This window comes from Chrysochloris asiatica, unplaced genomic scaffold (genome assembly GCF_000296735.1).
Source record: "Chrysochloris asiatica unplaced genomic scaffold, ChrAsi1.0 scaffold00264, whole genome shotgun sequence".
NCBI classification, from domain to species: domain Eukaryota; kingdom Metazoa; phylum Chordata; class Mammalia; order Afrosoricida; family Chrysochloridae; genus Chrysochloris; species Chrysochloris asiatica.
The window spans coordinates 1,835,703-1,843,490 of NW_006408782.1; the positions used below are offsets into that span (position 1 = coordinate 1,835,703).

The 7,788-nt window shown below is 38.1% G+C and overlaps 1 pseudogene; it reads right to left on the reverse strand.

Annotated features, from left to right (window-relative positions):
• Positions 1-381: 381 nt before the first annotated feature.
• On the reverse strand, positions 382-4,787 carry LOC102815918 (annotated as a pseudogene).
• Positions 4,788-7,788: the final 3,001 nt, after the last annotated feature.

Sequence of the window (7,788 nt, forward strand, 5' to 3'; positions counted from 1 at the left end):
CCTGGACCCCCTTATATAGCCAGGGCAAGCTGCCTCTCCATCTACGTTCATAGCAAACAAATCATCCAACAAAATACACTGACTCACCAAAACCCCTAAACCCACAAGTAGCTTAATGACAAGTTAATAAAACACAATTAAGTATACTCATATCATTAGATGGGACTTCTTGTTGCTTTTCTTGCTGGATTGTTTTATGGGGGGTGGGGTGGGGGGGTTGAAAAAATCAATTCTTCCTTATTTCTGAGGAGTTCATGTCCTTTCTCTTATAAAGGCCTATAGAAAGGGGCAAAGGATTACAGATAAGGATCAAGAGATGATAAAAAATATTTACAGAAAACAGGAGACAGGGGGGAGTGTCCATGGTAAAAGGCCTCATTGTCATTTTTTGCCTAACCTCTTGGCACTAGGCATGTGTTTGGGCTTTACCAATTTGATCTTCTTGGGCCTGGGTGCCTTTACTGGTTTGGCTTTGGCAGTCTTGGGTTGTTTTGTTTTGTTTATTTTTTTGCTTTATTGGGTGTGGCAACTGGCTTCTTCTTGGCTGTCTAGCCTGGGGTGGCTTTGGGCTTCTTACTTGGGACTTTGAAAGCAATCTTCTTGGGCTTCGTTGCCTTCTTTGGTGTGGCCACCTTCTTACTTCCGTCTTGGTCTTTTTAAAGGCCATGGATCTTTTGGGATCATGGCACTTGGCCAATCAGAAGGAGCCCGAGATGCCCACTCTTTTAGTCTGCTTCAGGACACTGGTGGTGAACAGACTTTTGATGGACAACTTTATCTGGTAGTCGGCATTCTCACCCACCTTGTAGTGACTCTTGCTATACTTCTGGATGGTGTATATCAAGGAGTGGCTCTTGATATACTCTGGATGGAGTATATCAACCGAGGAGCCAGACCAGTTCTTCTTGGTCTGGATGGCAGCCACGATCATGTCTGAATACCTGCGGTGGTCTGTAGACTTCTTGGAAGGCTTAGTCCTCGGGGTCTTGGCTGCTGGTTCAAAAGTGAAGTTCTCAGTGATGGTAATCTGCCCAGTCCTGGTACTGAAGAGAAGTACTTTCAGTAGGACCAGTCCTCTTTGGAGGCTGAGGCAATCCTGCTTTTGTTCTTGACAACCAGTCCTGGCTCACAGGAATGCACGTGGAATTGCCTTTCCTTCCTGGCTCTGGTCATGGGAAGGCTTGTTAGGCTGAGCCTGTATGGCCCAGAGAGTGACTCTGTTGGTGACTTTCAGCACTTGACTCTGCCTCTCTTTTCCCGGTTTTGCATCTCATAATAGTATTTTAAATTGCCTAATATGTATGTGAAAGTTGGACAATGAATATGGAAGACCATATAAGAATTGATCATTGGAACAAGTTCAGCCAGAATGGTCCTTAGAAGCCAGGATAGTGAGACTCTTGTACTATGGACATCTTATCAGGAGTGACCAGTCTCTGGAGAAGAGCATCAGCCTAGTTAAAGTGGAAGGTCAGAGAAAAATAGTAAATTCTCCAATAGGATGGTTTGTTACAGTGGCGGTAGTAGTGGGTGAAAGCATAACAAACGTGAGAATGTCACAAGACTGCATAATATCTCATTCTGTTGTACATAGGGTCTTGATGAGTCAGAAATGACTCAATGACACCTAACAACGACAACAACAACAACTTCTTCTGAGAAAGATATGTTTGTTTTTCTGGCAGTCTGTGGTACTTTTGATATTGTTTGCCGAGGCTACAATTCAAATGCATCAGTTCTTTTTTGATCTTCTTTATTCATAGTTCAACTTTCCCATTCATATGAGGCATTTGAAAATACCATTACTTTGATCAGAACCACTACTTAAACTGATATCTTTGCTCCTGAACACTTTAAAGAGGTCTTTTGCAAGAGATTTGCCTAATGCAATATGTCATTTGATTTATTGGCTGCTATTTCCATGAGTGTTGATTTTGGATCAAAGCAAAATGAATTATCTGACAATTTCAGTCTTTTCTCCTTTTATCATGATGTTATTTATTGGTCAAGTTGTAAGGATTTTTGTTTTGTTTACATTGAGGTGTAATCCATATTGAAGGCTGTAGTCTTTTATCTTTAATAAATATTTCAAGTCCTCTTTGCTTTCAACAAGCAAGGCTGTATTATCTGCATATCTCAGATTGTTAGATTCCTCCTCCAGTCCAGATTCCACATTCTTCTTCATACTATCCATATTCTCAGATTATTTTCTCAGCATATAGATTGAACAAGTATGGTGAGTGTATGCAACTCTGGCACACATCTTTCCTGCTTTTAAATCATTCAGTATCCCCTTGCTTTGTCTGAACAATTGCCTCTTTGTCTATGAACACATTTCTCATGAACAAAATTAAATGTTCTGAAATTCTCATTACTCACAATGTTATTCCTAATTTGTTATGACTTTACCTATGCATAGACAATAAAAACACAAATAAACATCTTACTGGTATTCTCTGATTTCAGCCAAGATCCATCTCATGATATCTCTAGTTCTATGCCCTCTTCTGAATCTGGCTTCAATATCTAGCAGGTGAAGTACTGTTTTTGAATTATCTCCTGCAAAATTTTGCTTTCATGTGTTATTAATGACAGTGTTCAAAGATTTCCACTTGGTGTTGAGTCATCTTTCTTTCGAATGGGTACAAATATTAGTCTCTTTCAATTGGCTGACCACATTAACTGTCTTCCAAATTTCTGGATTGAGTTTCTCAGCAATGATCAGTTTGTTCAAACTTTCCAATTTGTATTTGATTAATCTCTGGAGTCTGTTTTTCCAGTGCCTTCGATGCTGCTTGGACTTCTTCAACACCATCGCTTCTTGATCATATGATAACTTTTGAAATGATCGAACATGGACCAATTATTATTTGTACAGTAACTGTGTATTCCTGCCATTCTCTTCTGATGCTTCTTGCATCATTTGATATTTTGCCCATAGAAAGCTTCAACATTGCAACCCAAGGCTTGAATTTTTTTCTTCAATTCTTTCAGTTTCAGAAATACTTAATATTTACTTCCCCTTTTGCTTTATAGTTCTGGATTTTTGCACATTTCATTATTATCCTTGACTTTGTATTCTGGAACTGCTCTTTGAAAATTTCTGTTCATCTCTTATCCGTCATTATTTTTCCAGTTTCTTTAGCTTCTGCATGTTCAAGAGCATGTTTCAAATGTCTTATGACATCCACTTTGTTCTTTTCTTTCCTGTCTTTTTAACAATATTTTGCTATCTTCATGTATGATATTCTTGATGTCATTCCACAATTCAAAATAGCAACAGGGGCAGGTTGAGTCCGAGATTCTGATTTTTTTTTTTTTTTTTGAGTTATTGAGTGAACTGCTTAACATGATCTTACTTTCTTTGTTTCTGTTTTTATATTTATCATGTTATCTGAGGAAACATAACAATTGTGAAGATGGTGAAGGACCGAGCTGTGTTTCATTCTGTTGTGCATAAGGTTACTCTGAGTTGGAACTGACTAGACAGCACAGGACAATAACAGTTCTGTATTGTTCTTGAGATAAAATGAGCTATTTCCTTGCAAGAATGGAATGTGTTAACTGGTTTAATTCTTACCCTGAAATATTTTTGTGCTTTGTACTGCAGTCTGTAAAAACATACATTTGAGCAACCAGCGATGTTGTTGATTTTAACTGCTGTCAAGCTGGTTCAGACTCAGAGCAACCCTGAATAGGGTTTTCCAAGGAGTGACTGTTGGGTTTGAACTACCAACCTTGCAGTTAGCGGTTCAGTGCTTATCTTACAACACCACACCAGAACCACCATGTTGTTGTTGTTAAATGCCATCGAGTCAGGTCTAAATTATAGCAACCCTGTATACGGTTTCCAAGGAGCAGCTGGTGAATTTGAACTGCTGACCTTGAAGTTCAAACCAAACTTGTGGCCCAGTGCTTAGCCTACAGAGTCACATAGGCAACCTGTTTCCCAGGCTGAAGACAGAATCTTACTCTCTCATTTGCATGAAAACAAAGAGACTAAGAAAGGAATCAGAAGGAAACATGCAAGTTTCCTGAGTGAGGGGGTGGGATGGCTGAAAAGAAGTAGTTTCAGGTGTCTTTTATGTAGACACCTTTACAATTTAGAATCTTTACCTGGCAGATAAAGATCCTGAATCAATAATCTCCTCAAGATGCCTCAAATGAGCTTTTTAAAAATTGATTCTTTGTTCCTGGGTTCAAAGTTTTGATATTTAATGCCAACAATATTATGATCCAATACTCTAATGTTGATGTCTGAATGGATTGAATCTGAAGGTATATAAATGTCCAATTAGCTCCTCTTAGGGGCCATATGAAACCACTGCATAGATTTGGTTAATGAGCATTCTTCCCATGCCTTCCTTGTGTCTTGCTCTGATTTAGGACTTCATTTAGATTTCCTAGGCCCTGAATTTATAGCAAGCCTAATTGTTTCCAAGTTTAAGTTTATGTTGGGTGGGTACAGAGCCAAGTTTGGGAGCTTTGTCCTCCTGTTAATTTGTAAACCAAATGGACTTTTTTATTGGGTTGTACATTATAGCTCCTTCCTTGTGTGCCTTCAGGTACAGCTAAGATATATTGTTCAGCAAGATGCTTTACCCTTGCTCTAGTAATGTTTTGTGATTACTGTAATGTCTTTTTTTTATTTATTTTTTTGCTTAGGCTAATATGCAGAGCATTTATACCAAATGTAATCACAAACAGACTTGTCTGGAAAGTCAATTAAGTTTTACCCAAAACTTTGTGCAGGAGTTGATTTTTATAAGGCCACATAGAGTGTTCATGCGAGTGCTTGAGAAAAGAGAAAGATTAAATGTGATCAAGGATACCAAAGAAACTACCCGGCAAGTCACAGAGGATTAGGAATTAAAATCTGTGCTCTAGCAAGTACTGAACTCTCGTCTTCACTGCTGAGCTCAGTTTAAAAGTCACTCTATTGACTTTCCCTTGCTTGATGCAGTCAGCTGTGACATATCCATTTATAACTTATTTATGCAAACGCTCAGAGCAATTCCCAAGAGACCTATAGGAAAGAGCTTATAAAACAGTTTAGTGTTTTAGGTTTTTGAAAAGTGCTTATTTACATGAACCAATGAAACATTTTGCCATGCTAGCAAATTGTGAAAATGGTTTTAGTGTCTCTGGAACATAATAATTTGCAATTGTTCACATTTTATACTCCCAGATACATTACATCTCTGATCCTAGAAATTTCTATGTTGTCCAAATGAGAGTCTGACAACGATGACTATAGTGACTTGAATCATATTCTTGGAAAACTGAAATTTTTTTTTCCATGTGCTTTGATTATACTAGAACTCAGAAAAGTGAGTATGAACTGTAGCAGATGAGATGATCCCTGATAGCATAGTGGTTTAGGAGTGGGCTGCTAACCACAAGTTCAATAGTTTGAATCTATGAGTAGCTCCATGGGATAAAGATGAGGCTTTTTGCTCCCATGAAGATTTATAGCCTTGGAAACCCCATACAGGGTCACTATGCATCAGAACTGACTTGGTGACACACAACCATGACCAACCATAGCAAATGAATAAATGGATATTTCCATATTTCTTTAGCTTACTTTGTTTTAATTTTCTTGTTTCTTTTTCTAATCTCTTTTCCCCATGGTAAAAATCTAGCAACACTCTTCAGTGTAAAAGAGCAGAACATTTTATTTGGCCCCTATTTCCCCATGTAGTGGAAATAAATAAATGATAAAGTAAATAAATTTAATAAATTGGGATGAATGTAGAAGAAAGAAATTTTCTAAGTTGAGATCAGAGGTATAGAATCATTGCCAACTTAATTACAAGTCATCCTAATTTAGGACAGGGTTCTGTGACTTTGAGCCTATATTAAATTCTAACATAAGCTAAACATCTGTTCTTTTCTCTTGATTAGTTTCCATAGCCTACTATATACAGCAGTGTTAGAAACAGTATATCATAACATTGGACATATGCAAGTGAATGTCTGAGAATGACAACATCAACAAATTACCCATATAAGATGTAATGATTGTTGTTAGGAACCATATAGTTCCTTCTGACTTGAAGAGGGACTATGTACAACAGAGCAAAATACTGCCCCAACTTGTGTCATTCTCACCATCGTTGCTGTGTATGAGCCCAGTGTTTCAACCACTGTGGCAAGTCACCTCATTGAGTATATTCTTTGGCTAATCATCGATACAGTCAGAAGAAACTAGATGGTTCCTAACAACAATCATTACATCCTTTTGGCTAATCCTGTATAGAGGATAGAGTCCTGGTGTGGCACTGACGGTTAATGTGCCAGACTGCAAAGCCATTTGAACTGTAAGGTTGGCGGTTCAAGCCCACCATTATCTCCTGGGAAACAATATACAGGGTCCGTATGGGTCAGAGTTGACTCGACGGCACTTAACAACAACAACATATCAAGGATATAGGATATACCTAGTTATAGTGTCACTATGAGTCTAGAAATGATGCTGGAGAATTCTGCAAAACCAATGATTTGTTCATTCCAAATACCTTATGTAGAAAACATAAGAGATGACTATACACATGGACCTCACCAGATGGAATGCACAGAAATCAGATTGACCACATCTGTGGAAAGAGACTATGAAAAAGCTCCATATCATCAGTGAAAACAAGGTTATGGGTAGACTGTGAAACACAACATCAATTATTCCTATGCAAATTCAAACTGAAACTGAAGAAAATGAAAACAAGTCCATGAGAACAAAAATATGACCTTGAATATATCGCACCTGAATTTAGAGATCATCTGAAGAACAGATTTGATGCATTAAACACAGAAGACTGAAGACCAGAAGAGTTGTGGGATGACATCGAGAACATCAGACGTGAAGAGAGCAGAAAGTCATCAAGAAAAAAAGAAAGAAAGAAAAGGTCAAAATGGATGTCAGAAGAGACTCTGAAACTTGCTTTCCAGTGTAGAGATGCTAAAGCAAAAGGTAGAAATGAGGAGGTGCAAGAGCTGAACCGAAAATTTCAAAGGTCAGCTTCAGAAGATAAAGCCAAATATCATAACAAAATGTGCAAAGATCTCGAATCAGAAAACCAAAGAGGAAGAACATTCTCAGCATTTCACAAGCTGAGAGAACTGAAGAAAAAAATTCAAGCTTTGACTTTCATTGCTGAAAGATTCTCTGGAAAATTATTGAATGACAAAGAAAGCATCAAGAGAAGATGGAAGGAATACACAGAGTCACTGTACCAAAAGGAAATGGTTCATGTTCAACCATTTCAAGAGGTACCATATGATCAAGAGCCAATGATACTGAAGAAGGAAGTCCAAGATGCACTGAAGGAATTGGCAAAGAACAAGGCACCAGGAATTGATGGAATAAAATTTGAAATCTTTCAAGAAAGTGAGGCAGCAAAGGAGGCACTCACTCATCTCTGCCAAGAAATTTGGAAGACAACTATCTGGCTGACTTTTTGGAAGATATCCGTATTTGTGCCCATTCCAAAGACAGGTGACCCAAAGGAATGCGGAAATCATCGGACAATCTCTTTGATATCACATGCAAATAAAGTTTTGCTAAAGGTAATACAGAAATGGTTACAATCATACATTGACAGAGAACTTCCAGAGGTTCAAGCCGATTCAGAAGAGGCCATGGAATGAGGGATATCATTGCTGATGTCCGATGGATCGTGGCTGAAAGTAGAGAATATCAGAAAGATGTTTACCTGTGCTTTATTGACTATGCAAAGGCTTTCGATTGTGTGGATCATGACAAGCTATGGACAACATTGTGAAGTATGA